The 15,351-nt window shown below is 39.6% G+C and overlaps 1 protein-coding gene across 8 annotated transcripts in view; it reads right to left on the reverse strand.

The window, feature by feature from the left end:
• Positions 1-15,351, reverse strand: part of LOC6527303 (calcium/calmodulin-dependent 3',5'-cyclic nucleotide phosphodiesterase 1) — an 84,334-nt gene that overhangs the window by 48,530 nt on the left and 20,453 nt on the right. Inside the window, exon 1 of one of the 8 annotated variants that reach the window (XM_039371025.1) lies at positions 12,738-12,988. The exons of 3 other annotated variants lie outside the window; for them this stretch is intronic. The gene's annotated coding sequence lies outside the window, so the exon portion shown is untranslated. Of the gene's footprint in view, positions 1-12,737; positions 13,002-15,351 lie in introns of those variants that run through there. 4 more of the 8 variants (XM_039371028.1, XM_015197651.2, XM_015197654.2 and 1 more) reach the window with 4 other exon arrangements.

Genomic DNA, 15,351 nt, shown 5'->3' on the forward strand with positions numbered 1-15,351 from the left:
CATAAACACGTCTATCGGGAGAACTCCACATCCACATCCACATCTTGTTAGCCTGGCCTTTTTTGCCTCGCTGATCTGACAGATGAAAGCTGGATGAAACCGAGACCCAAACAACTGGGCACACATACACACACACACAAGATAGTAGGAACATAGTCAATTATTTAATTAAAAGCTGTCACTTGCCAGGACTTCATGTAGCAATGTAGTTAATGTGGGCGTTGAAGCCAACTTAAGTCGGGGCGTGTCCCTTGTGAGGGCTGGTGTTCGAAGGAAAACATTGCAAATAACAGGAGAATAATAAAAGTGAAGCGACAACGCCATCTCATGGCAATAATTAAAAGCGCATACACAATTCAGACAATTCAGATGGAAAAGCGTAGGGAAAAGGAAAAACCGCACTTAAAGTGATACACAACAACGCAAAACCAACAGGCATTTCCTTTAAATAAGGCTCTGCACTATTCAAGGCAGGCAATTAAAAGTGGTAATTTTGGAAAATGTTCATTTATTGAATGCACTTTGTTTTTTTTTTGTGCGCTTCAGTGCTTTTGGTTCTATGCTTCTGTGCAAACAATAAATTTGTGGTTTGCAGCATGTCATTTAAATTGATGATTTTTAAAGCAATATTTAAAATACAAAACAGACGTTCTTAAATATGTGTTAGGTAGAAAAACTTTTAGAACATATACTGCATTTTAATTCAATTAAACAGATTTATAGAATTTTTTGCAAGCACATTTAAAAATCCAATCAGATTTTTCGCATTCTTTTATAAACCCAATTTGGTAAATGGAACTTGTTTCCACTTTTGATCAGTGTATATTAAATGGAGCTGCAGTGTCGTCCTTGTCATTTGCGCATATAAACGAGTGTAAGTGTGTATATACTTGGGCCTGCGCTACGCTTTCCCCCTGTTTTAATTGTTGTAATTGGGTGTTGTTGTTGGCGTTGCCCCTTGACATGACCCGTTCCTGTTGTTTGTTGGTGTAATTTTCCCCGATGTTTGGGGGGGTCGCCAATGCGTCGCCGTGGCGGGTTTGTCTCGGCAGTGGTGTAAATAAAAGATGAGTTAAAGTGCGATAGTTTGGGGCCAAGAATGTTGCGCAGGACAGCAGGCCTGCAGACGAGAAGGATGTCGGCCTGTCAGGACGAAAGTTGAAGGCTGAAGGACCCGGCGAATTGCACCCGTTAATCACACACGACATTCTGCGACGGATCGATGCGCGATGCCATAAAAAGCCAGAAGGAATTGCATGTAATTGAAGGGGAGCAGGAATAACAAACCGAGCGACAGGAAGTGTGCAATAAATTGTTCAACTGCCCGAAGGGGCGACACTTTGAGGAAAACTCATGGAAAATACACACACAGAGAGCAGGGAAATAGAGTGGGAATTCCTTGACTTCGGCTCATTAGCATTTTGGGGCAAAAGGAAAAAGGCAAACTTCGGTCCCACATGAGGCCAAATGTGAAAGAGGAAGCCAGACAGGCTGACTTGACTTTGTCCACCTCATCATCGTCATCATTGGCTTCGGGAACCACATTATCGTCAGCATTTACATTGCAAATTGCTTTTGTTTTTTTGTTATTTATACACACACATAGCCATACATTGCCATACAAACAGGACACCCAGCTGTGGGGTAAATGCAGTTCCTGCCACAAAGTCCCATTTACATAGAAGGACGAAAGCCAGAGACGAAACGGCAAACAAATGAGAAAAGTCGCATTATTAATTTGCCGCACCGCACGACCATAAATAAGGATGTCTGTCCTCGGTTACCCCACCGCGTCCCGCGCATTTTGCACACACATAAAATTCAAAGGACCTCCTCGGCATCCTTGTCCATATGTTCCGGTTTCGCGACTGGGCTTTTTCTCCCGCCACACCACGCAATTTTCTTTAGCAATTTATTACTATTTTGACTTGTAGATGTGCTGCTCCTTATCTGTGTGTTTGTGGTTTCGTATCGCTATCTCGAGTCCTTTTTGCCTCTTTGCCTCTCTTCCCTCCCTGTCACCTCCAAGTTTGCGACAATTTGTAAAGCAGGCAATTATCCTTATTAGCCGCTTATTTATAGCCATGTTTGTTTACTCGTTTTCCCATTGACGCATAAACAATGCGAAAACGATAATAGGGGAGTTGGCTTATTCCCGGCGTAAAATAATTGCCACAGATTGGCAATCAACCATGCGGAACTTCATGCAACAATTGGCTTTCGCTTTCTTTAAGGCAGGAATTGTGTATTTCAGATAGGCAGTTTATCGTCGTAATCAATAATACATTTTCTTGGGCATTGTTGAATGGATTTCACTTAGTAAGCGAGCAGGTGGGATTAGTGGAATATATATTACAAATATATATCAAATCGGACTTATTCAAATGAAGCCAGTTTTATTTAATGGTACATTTTACGGTAGCCTAAGATCTGATTTCATTGCTAAGGAAACCATATTAAATATTTAATGGGGGAACAGGAAGCATTTGTTTAACCCTTTAAGGGGAACCCAAGGTTGTTTCCCATCCGCGGAAAAGTTCCAAGTCATTTTAAATTACTGCATAATGAGTTGAGCCACCTTTCACAGGCGGATGGGGAAAAACTGTGGCGTTGAAAGCCTTTCAACCGACTTTCTGAACATAAAGAACATTGTCAAATCAGCGACATTTTTATTGCCACCCCCGTTTCCCTTTTCATTTTTCCCCGCCCCTGGACACATCATACATGTAAATGTTAGTACGTATATAAAAGTGAGTCCTTTATGCGTGTGCTCGCTTACATGCTGATGATGTCGTTATTAAACGCATAAATAAATTGTCAAAAAATATGTGCGCAAAAAACAGGACGTAAGGAAGTGCCAGAGCATGAAGGCGGCTCGGAAGGGGGCGTGGCACGGAAGCAGTATCCTTTAGATGTGTTTATTGTGCTTACATTTTAGCTCTGCTTTATGTACTTGGCAGGGCGACAAATAGAAATGTTAGTAGAGGAGACCTGTTTCACAAAACTTTTTCCCAAGGCTCTTCTCGTACATTTCCTTTTTCTTGGATACTTTTTTTCACACTGTTGACTTTGCCAATGTTTTATGGCCTTATTCCTGCTCAGCTGCAGACAATTGTCAATTAAACGAAAGGTTGAGAGGAGCTCGCCCTGGGCTCTGGCACCGAGCACGACCACAAAGGAACCTCAGAACGCACTGCAGAAAAGTTCCACTTGGGGTGGAACGTGGCGATGTGCCACGTATTTATTATTTATGGCATACGCAGTGCAGAAGGGGAAGCATTGGATCCCCCAGGTGGGAATGGGGGTGTCAGTTTGCAGAAGGATTGCCGCCGTCCGTAGGGAAAAGCTTAAGTCGTCGATAAATCTTGAGCCGTTTTGCCAAGTTTCAAACTGCGGTAGTTTTGCATTAAACGTTTAAGCGTGTCTAAGCATTGCAGAGGTGTTTCTCGAAGATTGCTCCTACTTTTACTTCGCAGGTTATTCACAAATTAAGAAATATTCCTGTTTATCTATTTGTTAGATTTACTTTAAGAACTTTTGCCCAGCATTTCGCACCTAAAGATTATTGTGGCTTAAAAATGAAGTTAAAAGTTCTATTAACCGGTACACAATTTGTACATATAGTATAGTTAGCTGCACTATATTGTACACTACAATCTATACTCAAAGTCCGGCGGGCAGCTTTTAAAGTCATTAGTGTGGCTTCATTTGCATACTGGCTACGTCCTCTCGACTAGAAAACCTATCTATTCCTATCTGGCGTTCTGCAGTTGGTGATTAGTCGTCGTCCAACGTCTATCAACAGTTTACCCTAATGCCCGAGCAACATGCAACACAAGAACTGACCTCATTCTGTTTACACTTGCAGCTGTTGCTGTGTTGCTGTGGCCACCCAAGCACCACCCACCGCACCCACTGAAGCACTGAGCCACTGAACGACTGCACCACCCATCTAACATCACCCACCGTTGATTGTCTGGAAGTTTTGCTCGGTTCTTGTGCAATTCATTGAATCCGAGTGTGGTTCAAAACAAATCATGGCGGCAACGTCATTGTTGCTGCTTTTGTGGCACGTTCTCCTGTTCTTCTCTTCGAATTGCAAACTTTTTGCAACAGTTTTTGCATAATGCCCCTAAAACCCCCTACCCCCCATTCAAACACAATTGTTGCCTGGGCCGTTAAATGCAAACACTTCATTTGGCCATCGGAACAGAAAGGAACTTTCGATTAGTGCCAAAATGGCCAACCAACTTTGGCCACGAACCCCAACAAAGTCTCTTAACTGTTTTGGCCATAAAAGTTGCTCTGTGAGCGTACATACGTTTGTACGAAAGTCGTAATCTTGGCCAAATTTGCTCCGCTCAGGCGGGAAATGGCAAAAAATTGGGAAAATCGAATGGATGTACTCGTATTTCTAAAATGCAACTTGTATTTTCTGCCTGGCTGGGAACACTTGGATTAAATAGACTTTTAGGCTACATAATTTGTATGTTAACAAAGTCGTTTAAATATATATTTCATTTATACTTAATTTATTTGATTTATTGGTTATGGAATTTTAAATGGTTTATTATCGCATTTAGACGTTTAAAGAGAAGTATCTTAGAAAATCCTTTAAGTGCACATTCAAAGGATGCTCTCTGATCCGGTTATAAAAGAGTTGAATAGGGGTAGTTAAATGTGTTACATCATAAACAGAAATATACTTTTCCAGATAGCCTACTGCTCGTTCCCAATTTTACCCCTACTCGCTTGTATTTGTGCAATTTTCGTTTTGATGTTTGCTTATTTGTATTTGCCATACACACAAAGTTGTGACTTTTTGGGTAAATAAACATGCCCAACCACTTGCCTCCTCGAGTGCCTTCAACACTCTGTGGATGATTCGGCGAATCACTTTGGGAGTCCTGGCACTCGACACCACTTGGCCTGTTCCGTTCCAAATGATGCGCCATTTCTCAAATCTTTTCGGGCACGCAACAACAGCGATTTGAACAATTTTCTCACATCTAATGGTGTGAAATTCAAAATGGCGCCCGGAGGTTTTTCCTTCGGTCATTGTCATTTATCAAGTTTATTAGCGGAGTAAAATTGCTGGGGGGTTGGGCATAGCATCTATTCATTTGTTAAGGTATTCAAGCAATTAAATGCGATTTATGAGGTCATAAGCTTGAGTTTTTGGAAAGCACGAAGGGTGAATGAACATTAGTGACATCATCACATGCATACTCAAGTGTGGCTATAAATTTGTGTATCTTTAGAATGATGCAATGTGAGGAAAATTCGGATTATAATGGAATACCTTCATGTAAGCAATGCCGTCTAAAGTGAATTATTTTGATAAAAATAATAAACGTGTTCTAAGAAAGGATGAAAAGGGATTTTGACTACACCCTAACAGATATTCAAATTAATTATGAGTAAGAATTAAGTAAATTGTTAGCTGCATACTCCAATGGCTTACGGTGGCAAAAATATTTATTAAAATTTTCAATTAACATTTTTAAAACATCACGGCAACGGCGTTCCAGCAAGCAAATAAGGAAAAATGTGAAATATCTTTACCCGGTTGTAGAGCAAGGTATTGCAATTATGATTATATACAATATCCTGGAAAATTCCTCTTGCTTTCTGGTCCCTTGCCCTCAAAAAATCCTTGGTATTTGCATGGTGCAACAAACTTTTGCTAAGCCCGGCAAAGTGTGCAACATTTTCGCACAGCTTTTTGGCTTCCGAGAATGCGGAACGGCATAAGGAACTTCCAAATGGCAGAAACTACTGCCACCAGCCCAGATTTATACCCCTTTCGATGCCTTCGCCAAGGCACAAACTTCCTGAGCAGTTTGTGCAGCACCGACTTTTGACGCTTTTGGCATGTTTATCGCCTCGCTCGAACCGAGTTGAAATGGCCCAATTGGCCGAGGGCCAATCCAGTCAGGTCAGACAGTGTTGGCCAAGTTTGGCCATGCCACTCTCAACTGCTTTGTCGGCATTAATTAAAAGCAAATTACACTTGCTTCTGTTTTTACTGAATAGAAACTTTTTGCTGCAGCATCATTAAAAACTTCTTAGAACAGTTTTTTCTTTTTTCTTTCCTTTTTTTTGGTTGTTCTTTAGCTGAGAGTTCTGCGTCACATTTCATGAATCAACAACTTGATTAGCAATTCAAATGCTTCGACTTCTTCACCCTCCCGCAATGATTTCCACCTGCTCGAGTTCCCAGGACAACAGCTGGCCCCGGCAACCGAAGTTTTCCTAATTAAATGGGCTTTCAAAATAAACCGCAACGGAAAATCGGTAAAAAAAAAAATTCTGCGAAAAATGCCAGAAAAATTGTCAATGACAAAATAACAAAGAGCGGGTAGCAAGGCGGCATGACAGCGAAAAGGAAAAAAATTTAAATAAATTTACCCGACAAGTAAAAAGACATTTTCCAGGACCTTTTTCGCTCTACTACAAATGACTGCGTTGTGTTTTCTGCGGCCTCTGCGGCTGGCAGGCAACCAAAATAACACAGATACACAATGTAGCATAGTTCTAGGCGCGCTGAAATGTGAAACCATTTCTCTGAGCCTCCAAAACGCACCAAACCCCGCAGACACACAATGGCAATGAATACGAATTTGTCCCAAAACCTCACAAAATGTTTCAAATTGTCAGGAAAAAGTTTTCGGCTTCGGTTTATCCACATCCACAGCTATCATTCGTTTACCATTTTCCAGTTGCGAGATTTCTGGCAGGCGGTTTGATTCATACAAGGGAATAGTACGAGTTTTAGGCTATGATTTCGTGTGTCAGCCAATTTAAGCGATCAAAAGTTATCCCAAAAGTTTGATGCTCAAAGCAGAAGTCATCTTTTGGGCTCTTGATAAATATTCAGCATACATTACGTATACGCCGTGTGGCCTTACGCCTAATTGGAGATGAATGCAAATGAGGGAAATTTATGTGCCCTCAAGCGTCCGAAATTATTCATGTGAGATGTTTGTCATGAAATGATGAATGGTATAATATTTAGTTTTAATTAATGAGGGATTGTTTTGCATATTTGTCATTTGTGCGGTTTTGAACGCTACCATTACTTGTATTTATAATACTTGAACCAAAATGTTTTTGTTATAGCATTATTAATAATCTAAATTAGCTAAAGATTTCTTTTATAAGGTATTAATAATTTAATTTTCCCCACTTATAAGCTCCTTTAGCTGTTGTCTCAGCCACTCTGCTATCTTTTTCGCCACCCACTCTCGCCGGAATAATTAGGCTAGCCGCCATAAATTCATTATGGCATTAAGTGCAAGCCGTCAAATGGCCGCAGTTGTTGCGGTGCCCATGTATTGGTGCCCGTATATATGTGTGTGTGAGTGCCTGGCGGATCGGAAAATCGTTGCATACGGCTAGGCGTTGGCAGGCAGCGATTGGCACGTGTCGATGTGTGCTGAGCGTCGCCAGGACCATTAAGGCAACGCCTCTGCCTCTGCGGATCGAATTTCGTTGCAAGGCTGCGCTGCGAAGTATGCTACGAAAAGCGACAACAATGACGGCGAAATAACTTCATCAATTTCGCCAATATTCCATTATCGTCAGCACGAGTGCGACAGTGTGAGTCTGTATGTGTGTGTGTGTGTGTGTACTTAAGTGCCGATGAAGCTGTGTGTGCTGACGTACGCCTGTGTGTGTTGATTTTATTAGGCTCGCCCAACAATTGTTTGCTTAAAAGTTTTTCCCACACAACGAAGTCAATGTTGTCTGCTCTTTGGCCTCAGCGTTTGATTTTTTCCTTTTTTTTTTTTAAGCACGTCCTTGTCTTGTATCGTGGTCCCCAACGGTTTTACACGTTTGCTATTCGGACATTTCTTGCGATTATTGATTAGATAAAAACACACACACACAAGAAAGCCCCAGAGAACAAGGGCGGTGGAAACAAAAACAAAAGAAGCGCAAAGCCGAGGCCGTAAAAGCTTGAATAAAAAAAAAAAGAAGAAAACTTGACGGCACTTAAGTCACTTAACTTGGCCAGTGGGAGCGACCGTTATCTACTCGATAAGTCGAGAGTGGGTGAGAATTAGACAATGACAGTATTCTTAATATATTGAGTCAGCATAAGATCTCCCCGATTAGCAAAGAAACTCCAAGTCCCAGAAATTTACTTTTACTTTAATGTATTTTTCCCATTGGATGTTGCAATACCTTTCTCTTTACTGCAAAGGTATTCTAGTGACTGTGTAACAAATATGTTAAATACGAAGTATGTTTAAGAACTTTTTAACAAAACTTTCACGGTAGAATACTCTCTTTCCATAACATTTTAAACTAAACTTTTCTTTTTTGTTCATTCTTCAAATTTACTTTTTTTTGCATAAAATGTATTTCACTTAGTTTGCTTTTTAAAATTTATACAGTACCCCAAAACCCAACACATTCATATCAAAGTCACAAAAATGATTTTATGCGTTATCTGATTTGGTTGACACCTGCCCAACATTTTCAAAACTTTCTGTCAGTCAATCAAAAGGCTCGAAACGGCGTTTAATTTTTATAGCAGACGTTTTTCCGCCTCACTTCTCACCAATCCAAAAATGAAAAGCGCAGGAAAAAACAAAACAAAGGCAGCGAAAACAATGCCAAACAATGAAGGAAAATTACAAAACAAAAGCGTCGGCATTTCCACGCCGCCAAGCAAACACACCGAAAATTTAAAAGAAAAGAGTGCTGTGAAAAGTCAGCAGAAAGAAAAGCCGCACATTAAATATTTTGAGAACATTTTCGGAAAGCTCTTCCCCTTTTTTGTGGCGTCAGAGGTTTTTTGTTGTGAACTTTTCTAAGGTCGCTCGCTGACATCTAAATTTATCTATAAACAAGAACCACAAATCTACTTTTTTCATTATTTATCTTCGCTTGTTTATTCGTTTAAAAACGAAAAACGAACGCGAAAACATTATGACAGGCTAATTGAATTAATGTGCATTTATTACGCATCTTTATACGCGTTTTTTTTTCTATACCCTTTGAATCGAAAAAATGTCCGATTATTCAAGGTCTGTCGCTTTAATTAGCACATAGCTGCGGATCATTTGCGCTGCACTTAATGACACTTGATTGTCCAGATTAAATCGTATTCGTAATTAACACCCAAAGGGCATCGTTAACATCATTTATGGCAGTTAAGACAGTTCCAGAAAAGCGCCCTGTGAGTGGTCCACCCCGTTCCCTCTTTTAACCAGATTAAAACCCGTTTCTGGCTCGCAGCTCTGCACTTGTGATCATCGCGAGCAACGCGAAGATGGCAAGTGGACAATGCAGATACGATGACAAAAGGCAATTGGAATATGAAGTGTCCGGTGAACTGGAAGGAAGCTGAGCTTAAACTCGACATGGGGATACCCTTTAAAAATGTTGATAGCTTTTTTGGGATGGTGAAAACCAATTGATGGTAGGTGATGTAGAATTATGTTTTTTAAAAATGTTTACAAGTTAAGAATGACCATACCGAGCTTTGCTTAATAAGGCAAATGGAAAACATATCAAAATTTCGAATATAATATCTTTATATTTATAAGAAAGTAATAAAGTGAAAACATATACTTATAAACTTTATAGATACACTAACAGATACTTCAAAGAAATACCAAATATTATTGGTGAGCACAAAATGTGAGCTCCATAGAATCTGTTACCCTGCGATGTCTCGTAAAATACAGAAATTGAAGAGTCAACCGCAGCTGGCAGTAAAAAGCATAAATGCCTTTAATTAAATTGCCTGTCTCGCTGTCCTGAGAGGCCAGCTCTTATCCTCCAGCACCACCGCCGTTTTGGCCATGTAGTTTTTGGCAACGTTGCGTGTAAGCCCGAAACAAGTTCGCCGCCTGATGGGCAGTGAAAATTGATGGGCCGCTTCAATATCTTTGGTTGTCTTGTAACATTTTGTATCGCTGTATCTGCGTCGAATGCTGCATGAAATTTAATGAGATTTTCGTTGCTTGCCTTCTTGTTCGGCACAGCTTTTTGTTTTTTAGTATCATAACTGTTTGTATTAATTTCTCGCTGAATGTAGGTCAAACATTTTTGGCATTTCTTGAGTGCCTGTCGCCGCTTAAAAAGGGTAACCGAAATCGGGCAATGTACACGCGCTGTTTGAATTGCATTCCAATATCAAAGTATTTCTTGATTTCTTGTCGACCATTTAGGCCTAGCCGAATCGCGAGTGCACTACCTGGCTGTTTCTCTAATTGATCCCCTGGGCATGGGCGCAATTAGCTGGCCAACTTGGCATGTTGGCCCAAAGCAAACACTCGACCAGCTGTCCACTTCAAGACACTCTAAAACCTCGACGCGACTTATTTTCTCATTTTTTTTTTCGTCTGCCGCATCTCGCATCCCGCAGCTGCTGGACTGGATCTTGACCATGTCTAACAATAGTCCAAATTAGAAATAGACATCGACAATGGCAAGCCAACCAGAATGACAACCATTATCGTATCCGAGAGCTGCGACATAGCTATTCAGAGAGCGTTCGCTCATTGCAAATTTTTGCAAATGCAATAGCAGTAATTACATTTTTGGGGGCGAAGTGGGGGAGAAGGAAGTGTGTTTTCACAAAAGCTCAGAGTGTGGGGACTATTGTGCTTACAATCAAAAAATTCCGTGCCTTTCTTAAATTATACCTTAAAGGAACATTTTTAACAAGCTTTGCAGCATTATTTTTTTAATAGTTCATGCGGTTTTACGGTTGTAAGAATGCTTTTGAAATAGGGTTATCCAAAATTTTGTGAATAAAATTGATTTAATAAATATAAATATATTTACAATAGAATATCTATATATTTAACTATAAATATTTAAATTAAAATTTACCCTAGTTTGCTACTGCATTCAAAGGAAAGTGAATAAGGGAATTTGGTTTTCATAGGTTGTGGAACTGAATAAATTATATGAAATGTAACTTTTAACAGGTTTTCATAATCAGGTCATTGGTCAGTTTTTTGTGCTTTCATTTTCTTTTTTTGTAATAATGTTGCATATCAAATATTTCCGAGTTGAAATAAATTTGTAATATAATTATGCGCTTGAAAAGCGATTTCTCTTTACAAAAACATCTTAGAACGAGACTGTTTGATTAAAGTATAATCCATCTTTTAGATAACTACTAAATAAAAATATATTTTCGAGGAAACCCCATAACTCTATTTTGCCTATTGAAGCAAAACAAAATATGTTACCAGAGTATTTTCCAATCGCCCAGAGTTTTAACTAACAAATACGATAGATTTGATCACCGCACAGTGGAATCGATTTCATGTGCCGACCACTGTGCCGATTTTCGGGGGCGACAATTGCTGCGGGCAATTAACAATATCTATATATACGCGATATTTCTTATTCGTAGACATTGGCCAAGTCTGCTTTTGGCGGCGTGACGTAGGCGAAATGCTGAAAACGTGCTAGATACTTTTGTATCTCCGTATCTTTTTGTGGCGTGCGTGTGCTGTTGATACTGCATCCGTTAGGTGTGTGTGGCTGAATGCAAACGATGTGAATTTTCGGCCAACTACTAATATATATATATTTTTTTTTTCTGATGCCGATTTCGACTTCGACTGCGACGTCAGCGCAGACGCGTGCGTCCGGTGCGCAGTTGGCTTTGATCAGCACTAGAATGTGGTGGGGGAGTGGTAGGGGCGGTGGGGGGAGGGGCGGTAGTGGCCAAAAGTTTTTCAACTTTGTTTGCATTGAAGTACGTACGTACATATGTGTGTGTATATATGTTAAAAGCGGCGAAATGATGTGGCCACAGTTTACTGAGATTTGTATAAACATTTTGCAACATTTAGATGTGATTTTAACGATATGTCTCGCCCATTACACATTGAATAAAAGTGGTTTGGAAATGCGTGAAACGATTGAAAATCAAATGCTTAATATTCACGTATTTTTATTACACATTTTTATGCCAGCCCATTGGGCTGAGCATTAATGCGTTAACCATCGAGGAAGTTCATTTTCCGTTTCTGTCGACGAACAAATTTTCCGATAAAGTACGCATAAATCTTTGGCCCTCGAATGCGTATAGCGATATTATTATTGTAGTCACTAGATTTTTATGATATCATAAACGAGGCCGAGCAGCATATTGAGAGTCAGATTTGCGTTAATCATTTGTATAAATTTATTTATTTCTTTTAAGTGTTTTTTAATGGAGTGGCATGGATTATTGTATTTATTTATGCTAATATAATGACGTCAAATCTGACAGTCTGATTTCCCCGCCCATGCGAATCGGTAGCGCAGATATATAAATTTGATTAGCAACAATTCTCGTTGTGCCATTTTTTACACTTGGATTGCAAAATTATTTGTTTTACTTGCGACGGGCAGAGCTCAGTAATTGATACAATCGATTTGTTTTTGTTAGTTTGACAAATTGCATTCGGCTGATTGCATTGAACATAAATCAAGCAAAATTTGTGAAAATATACCGATATATATATTTATCTTCCATTTTTTTTTTCTCTTTTTATGATGGGTGTGTGAGGGCGTAATAAAGCTAACAGTGAGATAAAAAGTCAATTGCATAAATAACAAATTATAGGCAGGGGCGTGAACGCTTTTGATAATGATAAACGAAAAGTTCCACAAACCGAACGAAATTTACAAAACAAAATAGCGGAAAGACACTCGTTTGGTTATGCACTTGTTCAAGTGATTATAATGCTTATAACGATTATTATTATTATTACTGCTTAACGGATTTCCGAACAGCACTGTTGTTCACACGGAAATTAACTGCGATATCTGAGTTTCCGATCTAGCTTCCGATCTGCTTGCGATAAACACACGATTAGCCGGCGGATGGAGATGCTCAGGTGGAAAGCACGCGAACGCGATAAGAAAATGCGGAGCAGGAGCAGCACTACGTCCGCACATGCTGCCTGCTGGGGATAAACTGGAACTGGATTTTTCGGATTCGGAGTTGATAGCAGTGGCGGAATCACAGAGACACCGAGATCCAAAACAGAGACCCCACACACCCATACACACACTCACACACACACACACACACACTCACGAGTGTCTAACCCGTCCAGAAGCAGCAACAACAACCATATTGGCCCACACCAAAAAGCTTTCAGGCCCCGAAGAAATCTGCGCATGAAAATTTGCCAAGCTCGCCGCCATTTCCCGCTATTTTCACGGGGAAATTGGCTTAAAGCTCGGCCAGCCAAAGAGCTTGTGGTAAGAAAAGCTGGAAAAAGTTGCAGAAAGCTGCCGCTTAAAATTTCATTTAACTCGGGAAGTGTTTTACTTAAATCAGTATTTAAATATAAAAAAAAATATTTTATTTTCTTGATTTTACTTAGCATGCCAAAAAGCTTCTAAGAGATGCTGAATCTAAAACATTATATTATTTAATATCCTTACAATAATAAAATATATTAGTGAACATATATTAAATAGTAATTGTGACCTGTTAAATATATTTTTTTGTCTTTTATCCTATTATCTTATTCCGTAGTTACTTTTCATTGAGGAAGCGAAAACTGGAACGTATCTATGAATTTCCCTATATTTTCCGCCAGCTTTTCCTTCTCCCAAAATCGATGACTCTCTGCTCTCCTATGGCTTCGCTTTCGGAGCACGGGTTTTGTCTCTATTTGGGCTTTTTTGTTGTTTACAGAGGGGCGCCTTCAACAGGTTGCCACCCACAACTGGGCGTTTTTTCAGCTGCTTCTGCTGCTGCTGCTGCTCGGGAGTCAAAACAAAATGAAAAGCATTTTCAGCAGGGCGACCCTTGGGGCACACACACACACAGACACTCACACACATACACTGGTGCATACATAATCATACAGATACTTTTATAAAATAACCCCCAGCACGCGCACACCTACGCCCCTTTTTTGAAGCGCCTTGGAGATAAAAATATTCTAAAAATTTCTTGTTTCCCTTAAGTTGTACAAGTGTTTGCAACTTCCTTTCTCAGTTCCTGCCTGTCGTTCACTCCCTTTTGTTTTGCATATTATTTGCTTTTAAGGGCTGACTTACCAGGCACCAAAAATAACCAAAGCCCCTCGAAGATTTTAAGTAGCACGGAGTATCTCAGCGACTTACCTGTAAGAAAGCAGATGGAAAACAGTTATCAAAACAATTGTAATACGTGTAATAATTGGAGCAGACTTATCGAGGATTTAAATGAAGAATCCTGTTTTTCAGGAGGGTGGAATCATTAGGCTCATGTAATGAAACAGTCAGCAATCAATATTAATTGAGGGAAACGTGAGATTGCGGCATTGCGTGAACATATCTCATAATTAACAGATGTTCTGGTATCCAGATATTACAAAAAGCATCGCAACGGAAAGATTAGAAGTTCCTGTTCGTATTTCTTTGTTGCCCACTCAGCATTAAATATTTATTAAGGGTGGCTCCTTCAAATAGTAGCCCCATTCGCATGATTATTAATGAAAACCTTTGCTTTTCCTATCGCTAAAGTCTTCTATTACTTTAATAAAAAACAAACCATGTATTGAAGTTCACCTTATTACAAAATGTTCACAGAGCGATTGCGTCGATGCCCAAAACCAATATTATGGTAACATCTGTATTTGGGATGATTAAGTTTGCATACTCAATATAAACTGCCGAAAAGTCGCTCCTTTTCAGGAAATAATAGACACAAATCTTGTTTGGCAGAAAATTAGATTAACCTTGGGCGATATAGAAACCGAAAATCTTTCTAAGTAAATGTGTTGAAATTCCCATAAAATTTCTGTTCAGCTGCATTTCCTAAACTGATCAAGTGCATGACAAATTGCTTTACACACATCAACGGACACTGTCAAATTTTGAACGCTCTGAAAATTGAATTTAGCAACAACTGCATTTAAATGTCTGAATTTACAAGACTACGTCCGACATTCAGAAATTGAATTTAAGTTCATGATTTCATCCATTAAATATTTGGCTTCTTGGCTAACTCAATGTTTATGACTTGTGCTCGGCAAATACGTAATTAAATTTGGGCTATGCAGAGCAGTGCAAAATGCAATTTACAGCTGCACAAATCTAAATATTGCTCATACGCAACGTTGTGCGCCTGGAATGCCATACATATCTGCGGGAGAAGGCGTTCTGCATTTGGCACTAACAATTAGGCAAGGCAATTAGTAAAGGGCATCAGGAGCTCTGTCTTGGCTTGCAATAATTATCCCAAAGCTAATTGCTAAATTCATTGCAATTCGGCCAAAGTTATGAGCACCTATAACTTCCAACAAGATAAGTCAAGTTGAAGGGAAAGTCTGCTTAGATTTGGTTAGGTTTGGCTTTAGTTGTTTTGCTTTTGATAAGTTGTGA

This window comes from Drosophila yakuba, chromosome 2L, assembly GCF_016746365.2.
Source record: "Drosophila yakuba strain Tai18E2 chromosome 2L, Prin_Dyak_Tai18E2_2.1, whole genome shotgun sequence".
Classification (NCBI taxonomy): domain Eukaryota; kingdom Metazoa; phylum Arthropoda; class Insecta; order Diptera; family Drosophilidae; genus Drosophila; species Drosophila yakuba.